Raw genomic sequence first — 19,736 nt, 5'->3', positions numbered from 1 at the left:
AGAGGACTGAGTCTGTGTCCCCTAGTGCAGTACACTGAGGGGATGGGGTCCACCACCATGTGGGCTCCCTCGGCAGCTGGGTCACTACTCCTCCTCACCAGCAGACTGTTTCTAGAACATATAGGCCATGAAGCAAGCATCGGCTCTCTTGGGGACAAGGGGATGCCCTAGTCTCACGATTTCAAAGCCCAAAAAGCTAATGGTCTGGAACAAGGCAGCTCTGTCCTCCCAGTTCTTACAGAAGCAAATGAAGACACGGTTGGCATGGAGCTGCTCCTGGCAAACTCAAGGAGAACTGTGAAACTGTCCTTGCTCCCCACAGGCAGAGGGCCACCTGGGATCTCAATGTAGAGGCTGCCACAGCTCCACACAGCTCTCCAGGTAATGTGTTTGGCATCCATGAGCCTGGACTGAACATTTGGAACCCTTGTCTTGTTATTAAATGTTAGTTCCTCTGTTACATTCAGCCGATTGTGAGAGTAGAATGAGTTAGCTGAAAGACCGTGGTCCCACTGACTGTTCCCTTGTCTGCCTGAGATCTTCACGGGTGGGTGAGGAGCACCACCAAGGCCCCAGACCCAGGACACTACAGCAACTGATTGAGACCTTGGAACTCTTGCTGCTGTAGCCACCACAGCTATGCAGAATAAGAAGTGGCATGGTGTGGCTGGCATGAATGGTGGCACTAGGTTTACCCCCTTCCTTCACTCTGGTAAAGCAATGGCTATTGAGGGTCTGCTGCAGGGAGGCTTGCACCATCCTGTTGCTGAGATCTGAAACCGAAACCTGGAAAACCTCCACTGTGCCTGTCTGAGTTGCTACCACTGCTCACCGTTTGTCAAAAAAAAAAAGAGAGAGACTGGGTCACACTATGTAGTTCAGGCTTGAACTCACTATGTAGCCCAGGCTGACCTCAAACTTGTGGCAATCCTCCTGCCTGAGCTTCCTGAGTGCTGGGATTATAGGCATGTGCCACCACACCCAACAGGGATTTTTGGAAGGTTATTGAATCATGGGGGCAATGTGACTTGCTGTTAGGAGGTGAGACCTGGTTGGAGCAGATGGGTCACTGGAGGCGTGATCTGGAGGGGTGTATCTTCCTCCTCAGCTACTCCCTTTTCATGACCACCATGATGTTAGCAACTTTCTTCCACCAGGCCCTTCCTCTATCCCTGCCTTGGAGCCAGACAACTATGGACTGAAACCTTTAAAAACCATGAGCTCAAGTAAACCTCTCCTCCCTTTAAGTTGTAGATGTCAAATATTGTGTTTCAGCAATGAGGAAAGTGATTTTGGTATCAAGAAGTGGGGATACTGCTATGACTGTAACCTGGTTTAGAAGGCTTTGGAAGTGGAGCACAGGAGTTTGGAAAGGTTTGGAAATGCTAGCTGGAGAGAAGCCCTATTATGCTGCAAGCTGAGCTTGATGGGAGATTCTAGTTGGTGCTCAGAAGATCAGAGTGCTAATAAAAATGCAGGCAGAAAAGACCAGGCTCAAGAAGTATTAGTTGGGACAAGTCTCCTTGGACTTGAGATGCCCTGACAGAAAATTTTTCTTCATTTTTCTTATGTCCTGAGACTTTGTGAGAGACTAAGATTAAGTGCAGAAGACTAATCTGGCAGAGGAAATTTCATGGCAACATTCAGGCTGTCGCATGGGTACTACCCACTGCTTTTATTAAAGATTTGCACTGAGAAACAGGAGCAAAAAAGCCCATTTTTAAAATTTTTAGTTTTGCTAGAAAAAAAAAAGACTGTAAAGTTGGAGCAGAGGAGACCTCAGTTGCTAAAAAGATTAAAATTACAAAGAAGCCAAGTACATTGCACCAGGACAATAGGAAGGATGCCTTGAGGGCATCCTGGGAATTCACAAGACCTATCCTCTGCAGCCCAAAGGGTTCAAAAGTGAGACTTTCCTTTGAGAAGAGAGCCTGGGGAACCCTGTTCAAAAAGGATCATGTAGGGTGCAAAGGATTTAACTCAATAGTTCCACTGCCTCGCAAGCACAAGGTCCTGAGTTCAATCCCTGGTACCAAAAAAAAAAAAAAGTTAAAAAAGTCACCTAGGAAACTCATCCCCTAAGGATACCATTCATAGTGCTCAGCCATTCAGGTACTCAGAGGCCTCCATAGATATGATCTAAAGAGGTCTAGCTACTGCTTAAGCTGGCAGATCTTCACATTATCCACGCAGTGTGAGTTTTACAGGTGTGCAGAATGTAAGAGTTGTGGGATCAGGGCGGTTTTCACACAAATTTCAGAAGAAGGCCTTAGGAAGCCAGGCAGTGTGTCCCTGACAACACAGTGCATAAACCTGTGAGAGTGAAGCCAAAAGTGCAGTGAAGATCTCAGAAAGTTGAAGAAGCCAGCAAGTTGGAACATCTGCTTAAAAAAACAAACAAACAAAAAAAAAAAAACCACAGGCAATGAGCAAAGCCACCCCAAGAGAGAAGCCATGTCAGCTGCAACTGACAATACCACAGAGGTGGGGTCACCCAAGCTCTTTGGAGTTCACATCTTTGCTCCAGGTACTAGACATTGAGCTACAGGATTTAATTTTCACCCTCCTGGGTTTCTGTGTTGCTTTGGTCCTGCTTCCTTTCTATTCCCCCTTTTCTTCCCTTTTGGAATGGAACTGTTTGCCCTGTGCCATTGAATATGGACAGTGTTTAATTTTTTCTTGATTTTTACAGGGGATCATAGCTAAGGGTTTCTCTTGAGTCTCAAAGGAGACTTTTTTTCTCACTGAGTTTGTTGGTACATTTTAGGTATACAGTACAGTTACATTCATCATTGGGATCTTGTACCTTTACATGACAGGTCTTGGTTCTCATTTTTTCCCCATACCCCTGCCCTCCTTTCACCCCCTCCTCCCTTCCCTATTTACAAAAAATGTATTTCCATTTTTTCCTTCTCTCATATTTATTATTTTCCCTTTTTTCCCTTCCCCTACCCTTCCCACTTCCCCTACACTTTTAGCACTTTTCCTATTATACATTGTCAATTATATCATTAGGATCTTATTTATAATTGTAGTTTTTCACACCAGAGAAACTATTCAGTATTTACACATGTGTGACTTATTTATTTCACTTAGGAGTATAACCTCAATATGCATCCATTTTCCTATGAATGAATCTAATTTCTCATTCTTTATGGCTGAGTAGTATTCCATTTTACAGAAAAACCACATCTTCTTTATCCAGTCTCCAACTGATGGGTAGCTTTCCAAAACAAATAAAAGAATCATACCACAGTGATATATGCACATCAATGTTTATAGCAGCACAGTTTATAACAGCTGAAACTTGGAAACAGCCCGAAGGAGACTTTTGATTTGAGTTTTTCAGCACTTCTAGAACTGTTAGGGCTTTGGCAACTCTTAGAAAATGGACTAAATGTATTTGCATAAATATAAATAGATAGATAGATAGATAGACAGATGGGACTGGAGTGGAATGTTACAGTTTATTTGCATAAATAAATATATATAGATATATATCTAGATATATCTAGATATATATCTATATATAGAGAGAGAGGGACTGGAGTGGAATGTTACAGTTTAAGTCAGTGGTGGCAAAGCTAAAGCACATGTGTCACTTGTCTTTAAGACAAAAGATGTTAATGTATGAGTTTTTTTTTTTCTAAATTAAAACCACAGTATTCAGGTTTAATGCAGTGTTGGCACTTTGTAATAAATAAGAGGGATTTAGATTACAGTTTGTGTACTCCACTCTAACTGGTTCTCTATCACTGGTATAGACCAAAAGTGTCCCCCAAAGTCTTCACACACTCACAAGTAGGGCTCTGGGTAGGTGATTTAACCATGCGGAAAATATAGTTGCCTTGCTGTTAGAAGGTTAGGCTTGGAGATGGGTCACTGGGGGTGTGACCCACAAGGGTATATCACCTTTCCCAGCTCCTCCCTTCACCTTCTTCCTGGCCACTATGATACAAGCAGCTTTCCTCTTTCCGTCGCTGCCTTGGAGCTAGCCAATTATGAACTGAAACCTCTAAAAACCACAAGCCCAAATAAATCTCTCCTTTAAGTTGTGAATGTGATGTGACTCACAATAAGGAAAGAGACTATATATTAGACCAGAAGCATCAGCATCAGCCAATAACTTGTGAGAAGTGCAGATTCATAGGCTCATCTCAGACCTGTTGAATCACACACTGGGGCAGGGGCCTGCAATGCTCAAACTTTCCACGTGATTCTAATACATGATCAAGTTTGAGATCCAATGACTTTGAGTTAGCTCTTGGGTACATACACACACACACACACACTCACACACACACACACACACACTCACAATCTAAAATAGTAGTTTAAGGGCTCAGTGGTATAGCACTTGCCTCAGCATGCTCAGCTGTGCAAAATAAAAATGTTTTAAATAAATAAAACAGCAGTTCTTTACCCTCACTCTATAGTAGAATCACCTGAGTAGCTTTGAAAAATGACCCCAAAATCTGGGACCATCCAAAATTCTATTCTAATTCTACAAGATTCTAATTCAGAACCTCTGGGAGTGGGCAAACCATGGTAAAACAAAATGGGGAGTGCAGATTGAACAAGGTGTGTGGTGAGATTGAGATGAGAGTGGTGAGATCACAACAGATGACTTCACCATCTGTCCTTTCATTTCTCATCTGTAAAAGGAGGAATGTTAATGTCCCTCTGGCAGGACTGTAAAGTATTCCACAGATTGATGTATAGGAACGCCAGATACTTGTATAGTAGACTCTCGGTCCATGTCAGTCCCCTCCCTTCTACAATTTAGCCCTTGTTGACTCTGACCTTAGTAGCTGGGCTGATGCATCAGAACGCCCCTGTTCCTTGCAAGGATATGTATACAGGCTATTCACAGCTTGGGGCAAGAGTTCTCTTTTAGCAGCTATCTTGACATCCCCACTGTCCTGGATTACCATCTTTAAAAACCAGCCTGGCCTTACAATGTGCACACCAGCCTTCTAACATCCCCAACTCTTTCAAAGAGCACCTCTTTAATAAAAACTTGATAAAGGCCACTGGAGTTAAACTAGAAACACATGATCCTCTTGCTTCCCGTTCTCAAATTTCTTTGCCTATTGTCCTAGGCAAGTCCACTGGCTCAGGATAAGATCTCTCAGCGTCAGGAAGGCCTCCCTGGTGCAGAATCATTCCACTACTCAGTCTTGCTCCCCAGCAACATGTGAACTATAAGGGACTTGGCAATGCCCTGAATTCATCTTCCCCTTCCCAGCCCAAAAGGCATAGGAGTAGGTCTATAATTGCAAGTATTGCCTTGGGGCCTCTCATAATGCCACAAAATCATAGGCGATTCTTGTGACCTCCTGAATTAAATGTAGAAATGAGAGTTTCCTGGTAGCTTTCTCCTTCCTGTGCCTATATACATGACCCAGCAGACACTAAACGCACTCCTGGTTTCCTCTTGAGATCAGTAATTACTATCATTTCAAACTAAAAAGCAAGCAAACTATGTCATTACTTTATAGGCAAATCTTTGTTTCTTGTTTGTTTGTTTGGATTTTTTTTTTTTTTTTACTAAAATACTATCATTCAGCTTATCCAGATTTGATTCTCTCTTCCTCAGATATCCCTAAATAAAGCCAGGCTATTTTCAAAAAGCAAATTTCCATTCAAAAAATAAAGTTTTGTTACCATTAAGGATAATTTTTCAAAATTTAAAGGGGCTGGGGATTTAGCTCAGTGGCTTCACTGCCTGTCTCACAAAAACAAGGACCCAAGTTCAATCCCTTGTACCAAAATAAACAAATAAATAAAATTTAAAGTGAAAAGAAGGTACCATCAGATCAAAATTCAACTACCAGAGTACAGACTCTACCTGCTAGAACCCAGCTGGCATCTGTGGAATTAGTCACCTTAAGGAGTCTGCTCTGAAGGGGGGACCCCTCCTTGCATAGTGGTCTGGGAAGCTATCAGTTATGCCATCCTACTAGGTGCAAGGGAAACAAAACTACACCACCAAATTTGGAGGTGGGAAAGAAGCCAAAGAGGAGAATAGATTTGGCTTCAAAGAAGAGTTTAGACACTCCAGCAACAGGAATCAGGACAATTCTCCAAAGAAGGGGGCTGCCAGGGGGAAAACGGGTATTGTCTCTGACCCACAGAACTCTGGTAAAAGAATATGGAATGTGAAACAGAAGCAACTATTCCTGCCAAAAAAGACATAGAGGAACAGGAAAAATACAAGTGTTATAAAGATTTTCACCAATTCTCTGAGCTATGAGGCTCCAATTCCTTTCTAGATACCACAAAGTCACCTTCTCATAGCCCCATCATCCCTCCTCTTCCTTCCCTCAATCCTGCCATGTGCAAAATAAGACCTCTGCCCAGGCTGCCAGAAGATGAGATATTTTCCCCTTGGCTCTGCATTTTTGTGCAGCCTTAAAATGCTCAGGCCAGGCAAGAAGCCAGGAACAAGCAGGGGCGGGGGATGAGAGAGAATATGAATGAGAGAAAGAGAGAGACTATAAATCACATGACCCTTGGTGCTCACCTCCCAAGTGCTAATGTCTCTCTCTTCCTGTTTTTCTCCTCTCTGTACCAGTATCCTCACTGGCTCAGGTACCAGACCTGCAGCTCTGCAATCACTGATTGAGTTGCCTGCATAACCCTTAGGAAAAAGTGGCCAAAACCTAAGCACTATCAATCCACAGTCAGGATAGAGCTCTAGCAGGGCAGAGGAGGCTAGTGACAGGGAAATGGTCGTGTAATTCAGGTATCAGTCAGTCTGCTGCACCAAGAGTACAGAAATACTGGGTTAACAAAATGAACGTAATGCATAATGTTTACTAGGAGCCAACATGTCTTTTTGTTAGCAGAGTTGCCTTTTTTTCTTCACTCACCTATTTTTTATTAAAACATGCTTGCAGTATATAATATTTACATTCTTTGTGGAGAATTGGTAGATGTACATGATACAACTTAATTCTTTTTATTTACCTCCTTTCCATCCTTCCCTCCCACTTTCATTCATCTCTCGATCCCCTTCCTTTTCTTTTCCAGTACATAAAGATTACATTCCTATGGGAAGTTGGTACATGTTCATCCCCTTTCCCTCCCCTTCCTTCTCCCTCCCTCCCTCTTGATCATCTGTCCCTTTAAGAAAGATCTCTCTCCCTACTTCCTATTATCCATCTTTTATTTTGCTCATTATTTACACAGCAAAGCTGTCTTCTTAAGGATCTATTTGTTTGAAAATGAACTTGCATGTCCTAAATATAAAAACTAAGAGTGGTAGGAAATAGCTATATAAAAAGAGGAAGCCAGCTCAAAATTTAAAATTAGCCATATCACAGATACAAATCTAGAAATAAGTGAGAACTGGCTGTGTGAAGAAGACACAGAGGAAGTTAGAGATGAGAAGGATCCAAGACAACATTTAATCTCCCATCTTACAGAAGGGAAACTGAGATCCAGGGAAATGAAGGAGTTACAACACACAGTCATTTGGTACAACCACCAGAACGAGATGCAGGTTGTCTAAGCAGTGTTCACTTGGCCACTTGGCTCTTGGTCCAAGAATTCTTGAAAAGAACCCTCTTTATGAATATCTGGTGCTGACCAGTGTGTCATCAGGACCCTGTAGGCTTCCTAGCAGTGATGGCTCCTGTAGTCACCATATTTCTCCCTACACAACTCAACTTATGTGTTCTCCACCCTGATGTCATGATTGCCACTGACAGCCCTAGGCCAAGTAACAAAAAGGATTCAAAAACCACTGCTCAATAACTTGAAATCACAGTACAGTCTTTGATAGCAGCACCTTATATTATTCAAATCAGTAGCTGCTATCAATCTCATCAAGTTCAAGTACAATTCTAACTGTAGGTATTTGGGTAACCCTTCTGATTTTTTCCAAAACTCTTTGGTGTCTTGCACCAGACTTTATATTTGCTAAGCCCTGTGGGTCTAAAAAATGAGAGACTGAGATGCTATTTCACGTACTTTGCTGATGAACTTACACATAAATAAATATCTTGAAAGTGAAACTAAGGATTACAGCAAAGCCCTCCTGACTCACAGATTTAAGCTTTTTCCAGAAAGTTGGAGGCAGAAGTAACATGAAAAATTTCAAAGAAGTTTCAGGGATAAGAGTCACAGGGACATTTCTGCAGGGAAGAAGAATTATATTGGCTATGATACTACAGACAATGTGTGCTATGCCTTGGCAGAAAGTTTGTCTTCATTTTGCTCGTGTCCAGAGATTTTGCCAGAGACTGAAATTAAGGGCAATGTACTAATTAATCTGGCAGAAAAAATTTCAAAGTAGTCGAATTTTGAGGTGGTAGCATGGCTACTATTCTGGGCTTTTAGCCAGATTTATGTTGAGAATCAAGAGCAAAGAGCCCAGCAGAATGATTTAAAACATTTTGAGGTTGGCCAGAAAAGAAGCTCCAGTAAAGTTGTGACCTGCAAAGATAGAGCAAAGGAGATCTTGATGCAAAGAAGGAATAGGACAATAGAATGGCCTGAGGGCATCACAAGAAGCAGAAGGGTTCCACCCTTTACAGCACTGAAATTGCAAAAGTGAAAGACTTTGCTTTAAGAAGAGAGCCCCAGAGCACCATGTTCCAGAATGGCAGCAGCCTAAGGAAGTTGTTCCACAAGATTGGGTTCAATTGACCCCCACAGCCAAGAAAGAAGGAAGCCTATGCAAAATGTAAGAGCTGTGAGGTCAGGAAATCTTCCACCAAGATTTCAGAAGAAGATCTGGGAGGCCAGGCAGTGTGCTCTAGTGTGAAGCTGTGTGAAGCCAAAGGTGCAGTGGAGACCCTAGAAGGTTGGAGAAGCCAGGAGCATGGATCTTCTGACAAAAACTGCAAAGAGGGAGCAGAGCCAGTCCAAGAGAGAAGACATCAGGGCTACAATCACCAGAAGTACCATAGGGGTGGAGCCACCCAAACCCTTTGAAGTTCACAATTTGTCAGATTGCCAGGAATGCTGGAAGTGGAACTGTAGGTCTTAATGTTTTCCCTACTGGATCTTGGACTGGCTTTGTTCACCTTCTTTGCTATCCCCTTGTTTGTAACCTTTTGAATGAAAATGTATATCTTGTCCCATTGAATTTTGTACATGTTTAATTTTCTTTTTATTTGTATAGGAGCTTGCGGCTAAGAATTTGCCTTAAATCTCAGAGAAGACTTTGGACTTGGACTTTTCAGCAATGCCGAAACTGCTACAACTCTGGCAACTCTTGAAGATGGACTAAATGCTTTTTGAATAAAGGGATGTGCATGAGTCTTTAGGGGGCCAGGGCCAGAATGTTATAGTTTGTATCTATTTGTACCCCAAAGCCTCATGCAATCTGATCACAGGGCTTTTTCAGAAGTGGCTGAATCTAGAGTATGTAATGCTGGGATTAAGGATGTGTGACTGTTAAATCAGTTCACTGATTGGTTTGGCCCCGCCCTAATCCCAGTAGTCTATATAAGATAAAAGGGGCAGAAAGACGCTATTAGGTAGGTTCCTATGTTGCTTTTGCTACCATGTGGGTGCCATGAATTGTTCTTCCTCTGCGACTCACCTCTGCCATGTGCCACTCTGCCTTGGAGCCAGCTGATTATGGGCTGAAACCTCTACAAGCTGTGAACTAAATAAACCTTTTCCCTTTAACTTCAGGTGTCCGTCTCACCAAGAGAAAAGTAACTAAGGCACTCATGAAAGGCTATTTCTACATCTTGAATGGTGAAAGTTGCCCTGTAAATAAATGAGCTATTACTTATTTCATCTGCTTTTATGTGACTTGGCAAATGTTACTCAGTTATCCAACAAACAACACATTTATAAAGCACCTACTCTATGTTACTTAAATATTCTGGAAATTACAAAGACAATCATCAAGGTTTCATTTTAAAGCACAAAGTATAAATCACATAAATGTTGTCATCTGCCTTTCTATTCTCACTTTATCTACCCAAACTCTTTCACAGATGAAGTAAGGTTAGAACAAACAACAATGATGACTGTAGCTCTGAAGAAAAAAGAAAATTCTAAAAGAGGCTCCCAGAGAAATGAAGAGCAAAAAGGAAAGAACAGTCCTGCCTGTAGGGCCATAGTTATACAGTGAACATACAAAGAGGACATGATTACTACTTCTTTTAGTCTTCTTTTAGAAAAAAACACTAAGCTCTACCTTATTCCTTTCTCCTCTTACTCCACCTACTACCACCTTCTTTCTCTTCTGGTACTCTCTCTTGATGCTTTTGTCCAGGTGATTAAAGCAGAGCATATCACACACCTACTCACCAAGTGCACCGCCTGAGACAAGACATGTCAACTTTAAAGGATGTCTCTATGGTGATCACCAAATGCAGGGTTCAGTCTAGAGGAGAAGTCACTGAGGATGGGTCTTGGGTTGGTTCTTACAGCAGGTAAGACAGAGGAAGAGCACTAGATCAATGTGGACAGTGTGCTGTCCTCTGACAGAGAACAAGATAAGAGCGGGATGAAATTTAGGACGCTTGGGGTTATTAAGAGATAGGAAAGCCAACCCTATGTAAGTCGCTGTCCATACCACAAGGATGCCGAGACATCACCAGCCTAATACTCCTGAATAGGGCTGTCTCCCACATTCAAACAAAAGCTGCCTGGATATAACGACTGTTAATTTTGGGGATTTTCTTAGGAACACTCTCACACACACAGGCTAGATAAAACTGTGCAGTTTTGCTCATCAGCAGCTATATCCCTGTTACAGTTTGTATCTAGCTATCCCTCCAAAGCCTCATGTGGTCACAGGTCCACTGATGGTTTGGCACCACCCTTATCCTGGTAACCTAGATAGAATATAAAAAGGGCAGAAAGAAGCTGATAAGGCTGCTTGTTGGCTTGCTTTCTGCCCACCATGAACTGTTTCTCTCCTGCAATTCCTATCTGTCATGCCGCTCTGCCTTGGAGCCAGCTAATTATGGACTGAAACCTCTACAAACTGGGAGCTTAATAAACCTTGCCTCCCTTAACTTTGGGTGTCAGGTATTCTGTCCCAGCAGTGAGAAAAGTAACTAAGACAAGCCCTCCATTTCAGAATTCATAGTTTCTAGGTCGATACTCTAGATGATAAATGTAAATGACTAAGAGAAACTATGGTTTTTCTGGATTGGAAAGTAGCTTCTATCACTGTGCACAGATATAACCATATTAACAGGGCAGCTGCACTGGGAAGTAGGGAAAGGGATAGAGAACAGGCTCATGAGGGTAAGATCTATAAAGTATCTCTAGACCTCAGAACCTTCAGGACAAGTTGAAGAGGGAGAAGACAGTAGCTAAGTAGGTAGCATGACCTACAAAAGCCACCCAGATGAAGACAGTTCTTGGGTCATAATCTCCACTATACCCAGCTCACTTCTCTAGATTTTTTGATGGGGGGTGGTGGGAGGGGCGGGGTTAGGACTACGTAGTCAACTTTCAGTGAGGCCACATTCTTGTCACCTGGTTTAAATTTTAATTTTGTTTTCTTGTCAACTCAGAGGAAGTATTTTCCCTCTGGAAGGGGCAAAAGTAAGACTACCATTTTTGAATTGCCAATCAGTAAAATGGGGATGGGCTGAGATATCTTTCAACATACATAAAGTATGAGGTATGATCAAAACATATGGTGAATTTTTTAAAAAAATTTATTACAGTTAAAGATACAGTGCCACTAATCTTCCTCAGAATACTTCCCTATTCTTCAAACATACTTATCCCATCATTCTTGCTACCCTCTGAAGCAGTTTCTGGTAGACATCTTTCATGTCTTTATGAGGTGTGATTAAAACAAACATTGTTTGGCCGGCAACATCGCTCAGCAGTTTGGTGGCCTGTCTTTCAAGCGCAAGGACCCAAGTTCAATCCCCAGTACCAAAAAAACAAAAAAACAAAAAAAACCAAATATGGTGAAAGCTGCTGCTGAGTGCCATCCAATGGAAAGGAAGACTTCTAAAAAGATTACAGTGTGTCCTCATCAACCTCACTCACCAGATCTGATGCAATATAACTTTTGGCTCTTCCTCAAAGTCAAAATGACGATAAAAGGTAAGAGTTCTGAATAAATTCAGGACATCCAGGCAGCCATGACAGGGCTACAAAAGACAACTGGTGAAAAAGGAATTATAGAACTTTTTCAGAGAGTGACAAGAACAATGGAATAAGTGTGTTTGAAGTGTGGGGGTGTTTTGAAAGATTACTGGAAATGTTTCTTTAATTGTAATAACTTTTTAAAAAAATTAAACATTAAACATTTATTTATTTTTTATCACACCATATAATGAATGGAGAAAGGAATACAAAACAGCCACCAGTTATAAGCACAACATTATGGTTCAACATTCTAGTCTTCTAGTTTTCTCTGCTCATAAATTGATCTTAAACCATTGATAAATATGACTACAGATATGATGATAGTTTCAAGAACGTAAAGAGCATGGCACAACAGTGATCAGTTCTTGAGAGCAGGATGTTGGTCTTAGTTATTATTGTCTCCCTACCACCTACCATAAATCTGCTCCTCACAAAAGCACTGAATAAATATTGACTGAGGAAATACATGAATAAGGTGAAGTAATAAGTAATTTAAAATACATCAAACATAAATTCTTAAGAAACAGAGTAATAAGAAATTTAGACTATAAAACTGTGGAATAAGTATAATAAAGTAAATGAAGCATAAAAAGAAAAAACTAAGAAAACACAAGGTTCAACCAAAAAGTTTAATGTGTTGTCAAAAAGACTATGGGACAGAAATAAATGCTGTCCTTATTTATCTGAAGGACTTCAAGTAGGAATGAAATTGTACAGTGCCGTATTACTCTAGAGCAGGGATAGCAAACCCTTTAGAGCTTTCAATAATAAGAAACAGCTAGCTTCAGCTTATGTGCCACAGGCCTGCCACCACTGCTTTAAAGGGCTGAACTGAGTTCAATGTGCCTAAATTAGTCAGATTTCAACTGCATAAAACAATTTACTAATAATAAGATCTGTCCAATAATAAAACAAGTTTTCTTGTGAGGTCATGAGCACACTGTCACTGAAGATGTGAATCATCACCACTCAGAAATCATCTAGAGACAATGTCTGCCTTGAGTGGAAAGTTAGACTAAATAGACTCTAGAATTTCATTCACAACTAAGTTTCTACTAATCTAGAACTTGGTGCTGGAAAGTAGACAGAGTCAAACAAAGTGGACATCCTGGAAGAAGACAGTTTGTAGGGAAAGCAATGACATTCAGAAGCATTAAGTACATATTAGAGTACAGAGCCCACAAACCTCACTAAGGGGAGAAAAATTAGAAAAATCACTCTTTACCACTGTATGAGAGACACTTTAAGGTCCAGAGGATTATTCTCAGGACCATTTCTGAGTAAATTCAGGCCTTTCTATCTATATTGGTAAATAATCTTAAACTGGATCCAATTTAAATTGGAAAAATCTTACCTGATATTTTACAAGTTGATGCAAAATGGAGAGGCCATAACATTGGAAAGTAAGGGAAGCCAACAACATGGGAAGTCTGGCCCACAAATCTATCACCAATTTGAAATTTGCAAATGGTGGTCTCTAAGCTGCTGCCACAAAGGCACCCAACCTGGCAGCCTTGAGCTCATCATTACTTAAACAAGGGTTATTTTATGAATCCTATATTATAGCTCAACCAGACAGACAACAGCACCTTCTTTCAGTTCACTTGGATAACAGTCAAATACAAGTCACTTTACTATGACTTAAAGAGTACTGTGCCCATCTGTTCACAATTGATGGGAATAATTGAGGGGTGAAATGTGCCAAGCACTCTTGCATAAACCTGCGGAAATGGGCTGGGGGCTTTCCTGGCCCTTAGCCATGTGACAATGATTCCTTCATCTACAAACATATGGATTTTATGAAACTGTCACTTGGAGAGCATGGTACAACACAGCTTGGGCTGCTCCACTTCCACAAGAAAATATACATAAGTTATAACAAGGGAACAGCCCTTACATCTTCATGAAGCATTCTTGCAAGCATGCAACTTTATCTCTTTTAAGAGGACCAGTCTCTGTGCTCTGAATTAGGAAGGGAACATTAGGATCAGATGTCATCCCTGTCCACTTTCTTACGTTTAAAACAAGGCAGCAAGTCACAGCAAAGAAAAGGAGTGGTCAGGAGACATTCTGAGACCACAGACAAACCTTGACTGTCCACCTCTCCTGAGGTGGAGCAATGGTGGAGAGCAAGAAGTGAGTCTCTAATATTTGCTTAGACTTTGGAAACAATTCAATGGTTGAACGAAAGAAATCTCACTCATTGTGACTGAGAAAACAATTGGGGTAATACTGAATTTCTTAACATAATTGGGGTAGGGGTTGAGACAAGGTCTCAGGCTGACCTTAAACTCACTGTGTGGTTCAGGATGGTCATGAACTTGCAGCAATCTTCCTGCCTCAGCTTCCTGTGTGCTGCAATTGCAGGTGTGTGCCACCACACCCAGCTTATTTCTTAACATGATTTTGAGGAAAACAAATAGACCTCACTAAAAAATTCTAATTGATGTCTGTCAAGTTCAGAAATTTTCAATCATTTATTAATTTTTGGGATTGAGGAAATGAAAGTAGAATCATTAATTTGAGGCCTACAAAATCAAGGTAGTCTCTCCCAATTCTTAGAAATTCCCCAAATCATGATTCTCTTTTCTTCAGTAGGAGAAAAAGAAGTGTTGTCAAAGGATAATCTAGGGATTCAAGGAAATATTAACAGGTGAGCTGTTGAAAGATTTCTGGTCATCACATTTTCTTCTGCCCTGTCTTACAGAGTCAGGACAGAACAAGATGGTGCCTCTAACTCCTGGGGCCACTGCTGTTCAAAGTAGAAGCATGAGATTAATGAGGACAAGTGGCCCTAACTAACCAGAGGAGGTTACGGCCTAATTGTGAGTCATTCAGATTTTTGTCAACTCTTCTCTCCTCCTAAATATTTCCCTGCTTGCAGGTAACAAGGCAGGGAATGGAGGAAATTCACTCCAAGTCATTTTGTTTTCTGTGGGCTGTTATATTAAAAGCATTTCTAGGAAAGGGAGATTATATTATAAATTAAAATGAGGTGTTTGTGTCTCCTCTGGACTCCCTCAGCCTCCCTTGCATGCCCAGGAATAATGAAGAGTGGGCCTAAATAGCAGTGTTTGCCAGCTCTGCCCACCAAGAGCACTGCACATAGCCTCCAGCCTACCATATCACAGCTCCCTTGCCTTTGCTCAAGGTCAGCAGTTCCTGGAGCTCTTGCTTCCTCACTACACTGTCTCTGACCTTGCACCTCTCCTTTCCCCTAGACACGACTGTTGTCACATGATTACCACCTTTGTGTCATGTCACATGTATCTGTCTGTTCTCATGATTAAGAACTGCCAACGTGAAAATAATAGAGCAGAACAGGAAACTCAAAATCCGAGGTCCTGCATTCAAGGCCCACTGCCATTTGGGCAACCTTGGCAAATCTCCTCACCTACTTGAGCTTCAGTTTCCTTACCTACAGAAATGCCTAACTGCCATGGAAAGATCTGTCTTCTAAACAGTAAGGGCTGGACGTACTAGTGCAGTCTACAGCACCATACCACTTTGCTGCTGTGATGGTATCCTGATCTGAGCAGGCTCTGAGGTCTTGATCTGCTCTTTTGCATTGTGTTTGGAAATGCACAAGGCCAGGCTGTAGGAACCCCACATATCTCACAAGGCTATTGCACATTTAAGATGAGGTAACACATGGGAAAGCATTTTTTAAATTGCAAAGCACCCTGCTTCTATTATTAGTACAGAAACCATGTCTCTTCACTATATTCTGGATCTGAACTTATATTGTGATCCTCCACTCATACTGTGGCCTATCAAAATTTGGCTTAAATGTCACAATGTTTTTCTTGTCCTGATAGTGCTACATACAGAATTTCTCCAAACACACTCAGAATTCAAGTTTCTATGTAAATCATGATAAAGATATCCACCAAGAAGTCTCCTGGGCCTGGGTTTGTGCATACCCAGCATGAGATAGAGTAGATCAGGACCTCAGGAGGCCATCATAGCAGCAGAGCAGTGCGAAGACACAAGTGCAAGCCATACTCACATATCCAGCCCCACTGCCCAAAAGGCAAATCTCTCCATGGCATTCAGGCCATGTTCCCTTTTTCTCTTTAGCACCACCACCTGTGATACTTCCATCCCAACCACTACAGCCAAACTCCCTGGTACCCTCACTTCCCCATGTGGCAAGTAAAAGGCCCATAATTCTCTTGCCAGAACTTGTTTTTAGAGTCATAACTAAAATATCTGATTGTCCAACAGATAATACCAAGGAGATTAAAGGGGAAGGGTTATTACATGAGATCTGAAGCCACTAACAGCCCATCTGCCCATCTTCCCTGTAATAGTGTGCTGACAGAATCCTGTTTTCCTCCCTGAGTATATGCTATCAGGTCTGCCTATGATTAAGAACACTTATAGGGGCCAGGGATTTGGCTCAGAGGTTCTGCCACCTGCCTCGCAAGCACAAGGGCTCAAGTTCGATCCCCGGTACCAAAAAGAAAAGAACACTTATACTAATTCACTTTGCATCTTCAACAGCTAACACCTAAAGCAGCACCCCGCCTTTCTTTTACAATGAAGAAAATTCAATAATTAATGGCCTTACTGAGAACTTCAATCCACAGCCTTTTTCAGCAGGCTTCCAAAGGCATCCCCAAAGTATAAAAATGCTTCAAGTAGAAAGAAATCACCTTTTTTTTTGTACTTTATCACACAACCAGGTGCCATAGGTCCCAGAGTGAATGCTTCTCTAATGGTCTGATAGAGGAGGTACAAAATAGCTGAGTGCTCAAGACTTGTGCAATATTTTATAAACATGAAAGAGAAATAAATATCAGAGTACTGTAGAGGTGGCAGCGATTTCCCTTGAAAAACTTTAAATGGCCTCTCTGCTGCTGCCTAAATTCTATCGTATTTTAAATATCTAATTCAAGCCTGACTTCTTCTATAAGGCTTTCTCTAATCACGCCAGTCTAGAAAAATTCATTCTTTTCATTTATTTACTGAGCATGAGGCATTGTGTTAGGTTTTGGGGATTGAGCAATATAAACAGCCAAAAATCTCTAACTGGCTTGAGCTTTACCAGATCTGGATGGACTGGTCCCTGCTCATGTTGGGTTATCCCAGAAGCATTCCCATTTTTTCCCATCCTTGTGATCCAGGACAGATCGCAAAGAAGTCATTCTTGGAAGCCAGAAATGGCATTTAGTCATGCCAAGCAGTGAGCTGACTTCATTTCCCTCAATAAATATTTCACTGAGATTCAGAGAAATAAAAGAAACCTTTGTGAGATTTATGTTTGCCTTAATGATTCACAGCATAATTTGTTCCAATTAAATATTTATTTTAATATATTCTTAGGTCTGAAAACTTCTTCCCATTCATCAGTGAGTGTTTGTACCATCAGTCCTCTCATAGATGTGAAGACTTTGGGAAGCCTCATTCTTCTCCAAAGCACCAGTTTTTCCTTCCAACCCCCTGTTAATGACGAACTTGTACCACATCAGTGCACTGCCTCTGACACATTCCCCAGGGCCTTGACAGTCAGGCTCCGCCCCCAGCTGACTCTTGCCCTGCGTTTCTCAACCCTCTAAAATTCTTAAAACCATTACCTGCTCAAGTATCTCTCGATACTATAGTCTGGATACTAACTGTCCCACAAAAGCCCATATGCTAAAGGCTTGATCCCCAAGCTGGCATTACTGGGAAGCGGAAGGTCCTCAGGTTACTGCAGGGGGTGGCCTTGAAGGGGATACTGAAGCCAAAGTCTCTGCAACAGGGCCACCCAATTTTGCATTGGAACTTCCAGAACTGTGAGCTAAATAAACTTTTGCCCTTTATAAGCAACTGCCTCAGGTATTTCACTGCAGGGATGGAAAGCTGACTAATCCACCTAAACACAAAGCAGAGCAGTGGGCCTGAACTTTCATTATATTTAGTCTGGTGAAGGGAGAGTAAAAATGAAATAAAGAGCTCTGAGCTCAAGTTCTAACATTACCACTACATGAACAGACAGCCTCAAGCCAGTTACTATCTGGTCATTTCCCACTTGTGAAATGAGGGAACATCTGTTACTGGAGAAATTAAATGAGATGATGGACATCCTTTATAAATATAGAGAATTATAATTATTTCCCAGTATTACTATGAAAATTAAATGAGAAGATGTATTTTCAGTGTTTGGGAAAAACCTGATATAGAATAAGACATTGTTATAAAAATAAGAGAAATAAAACTCACTTTATTAGAGCCTAGTAACTCAATTCCACAATGCCTAAGTAAACACTTCCCACCACTCCCATAGATAGATATACAGAAGTCCTAGTAACACCAAAGCCTATGTTGGGGGCACAGGGTTTCTGTGGAGGTGGTATGTGTATTATACTTGCAAACTGTTCCCATTTCTCTGTCTCCCAGAGACAGTGTAATCCTCATTCAGTTGTTGCAGTTTTCCTGCATCCTAAGAAAATCATTCCCTGTATAATCTAAACCACTCCAGCCTCTCAGCCCAGAGAATAGACCCTCTGTTATGTCCCATCACTCAGCCTCCCTTAAATCTGGCCCTGGCACAGATGAAAGTGTCTCCTGCTTCCCCATGGAATGTTTCTGGGACCTGGAAAACTCTGCAGTTACTCTCCATGAAGGCACACCCCTCTGCTGCTCTTAGACTGCCCCCAGGGAAGCTTCCTAGCCAACTCCTGAGAGGAGGCAAGATGGTTCTGGGAAGGGGGATTCAGTGACTTGCCAAGGCAGAGTGAAATCCAAAGAGCATCACTTTTTGAATTAATCAAATGCAATTTCTAAAATTTTTAAATCCCTGGCACTGTGAAAAAGATTTATTATGCTAAAGCAAAACGGGGGTCTGAAAATTATAAAGGCTTTATAAGTTAATAGCTTCTACCTTGTACTACTAGAATTTATTCCGTTGTCCAAAAACCTAAAACTAATATTCAGTAACTTGGTAAAAGCCTCAGTCCACAGTCCTGGTAAGAACGGTTCCAAGAGCCCTCTTAGCTACCATACCACACTAAGTACTCTCTCCTCCAGGGAGCCATCCCAGAATATTTCCCACCAAGCCTGAGTCATCCCATTCACTCAAGACACCATCTATCCCAGCCTGCTCCAATTCCCCCTACACACTGCCTGAATGTTCCTCTACTTCTGCCGGAAGAATCTTAACACAAAGGCACACTATTTTAGCAATGATAAAAGGACTGGATATGTGATATTAACTGAGAATGAATGAATGAATAAATGAATGAATGAATTATTCAAAAGGCCAAGGTCCTACCAGGGTCAAAATGATTCTAGGAAGAAAGTCTTCTCTAAGCACCTTTCAAATCACATGATTCTCCCCTCCCCATAGATGCTTCAACAAACATTTGAATCATTAAAATATCAATCTTCAGTTTCTTCAATACCACTCCATTTGCTCAAGGAAAAAAAACAAAACACTGTTTTTCTTCTCCATAGGAGAAATTCCTAGCATAAGTTCCCCTGGCTCAGGAAAGCAGATCAACAGAGTACACTCATCCCCACACCAGCCAGTCCTGGCTCCCCTCCCTTAGAGCTATTATAGATCAGAATGAAGTCTATGAAGTCTGAAATCTGATCTTCCATCTGCCACTTGATCTTCCATCTGTCACCTTTCCAGTACAGCAGAGGTTGGGGGCTGGAGA

The 19,736-nt window shown here is 41.5% G+C and overlaps 1 protein-coding gene and 1 pseudogene across 17 annotated transcripts in view; both read right to left on the bottom strand.

Annotated features, from left to right (window-relative positions):
• Kalrn (kalirin RhoGEF kinase) overlaps positions 1-19,736 on the bottom strand; it is a 584,665-nt gene that overhangs the window by 544,702 nt on the left and 20,227 nt on the right. The window lies entirely within an intron of this gene.
• LOC104858111 lies at positions 86-848 on the bottom strand (annotated as a pseudogene).

This window comes from Fukomys damarensis, unplaced genomic scaffold, assembly GCF_012274545.1.
Source record: "Fukomys damarensis isolate Sample0158 unplaced genomic scaffold, DMR_v1.0_HiC HiC_scaffold_24, whole genome shotgun sequence".
NCBI lineage: Eukaryota > Metazoa > Chordata > Mammalia > Rodentia > Bathyergidae > Fukomys > Fukomys damarensis.
The sequence above is the reverse complement of the archived record's forward strand: the minus strand, read 5'-3'. Positions and strand labels throughout refer to the sequence as shown.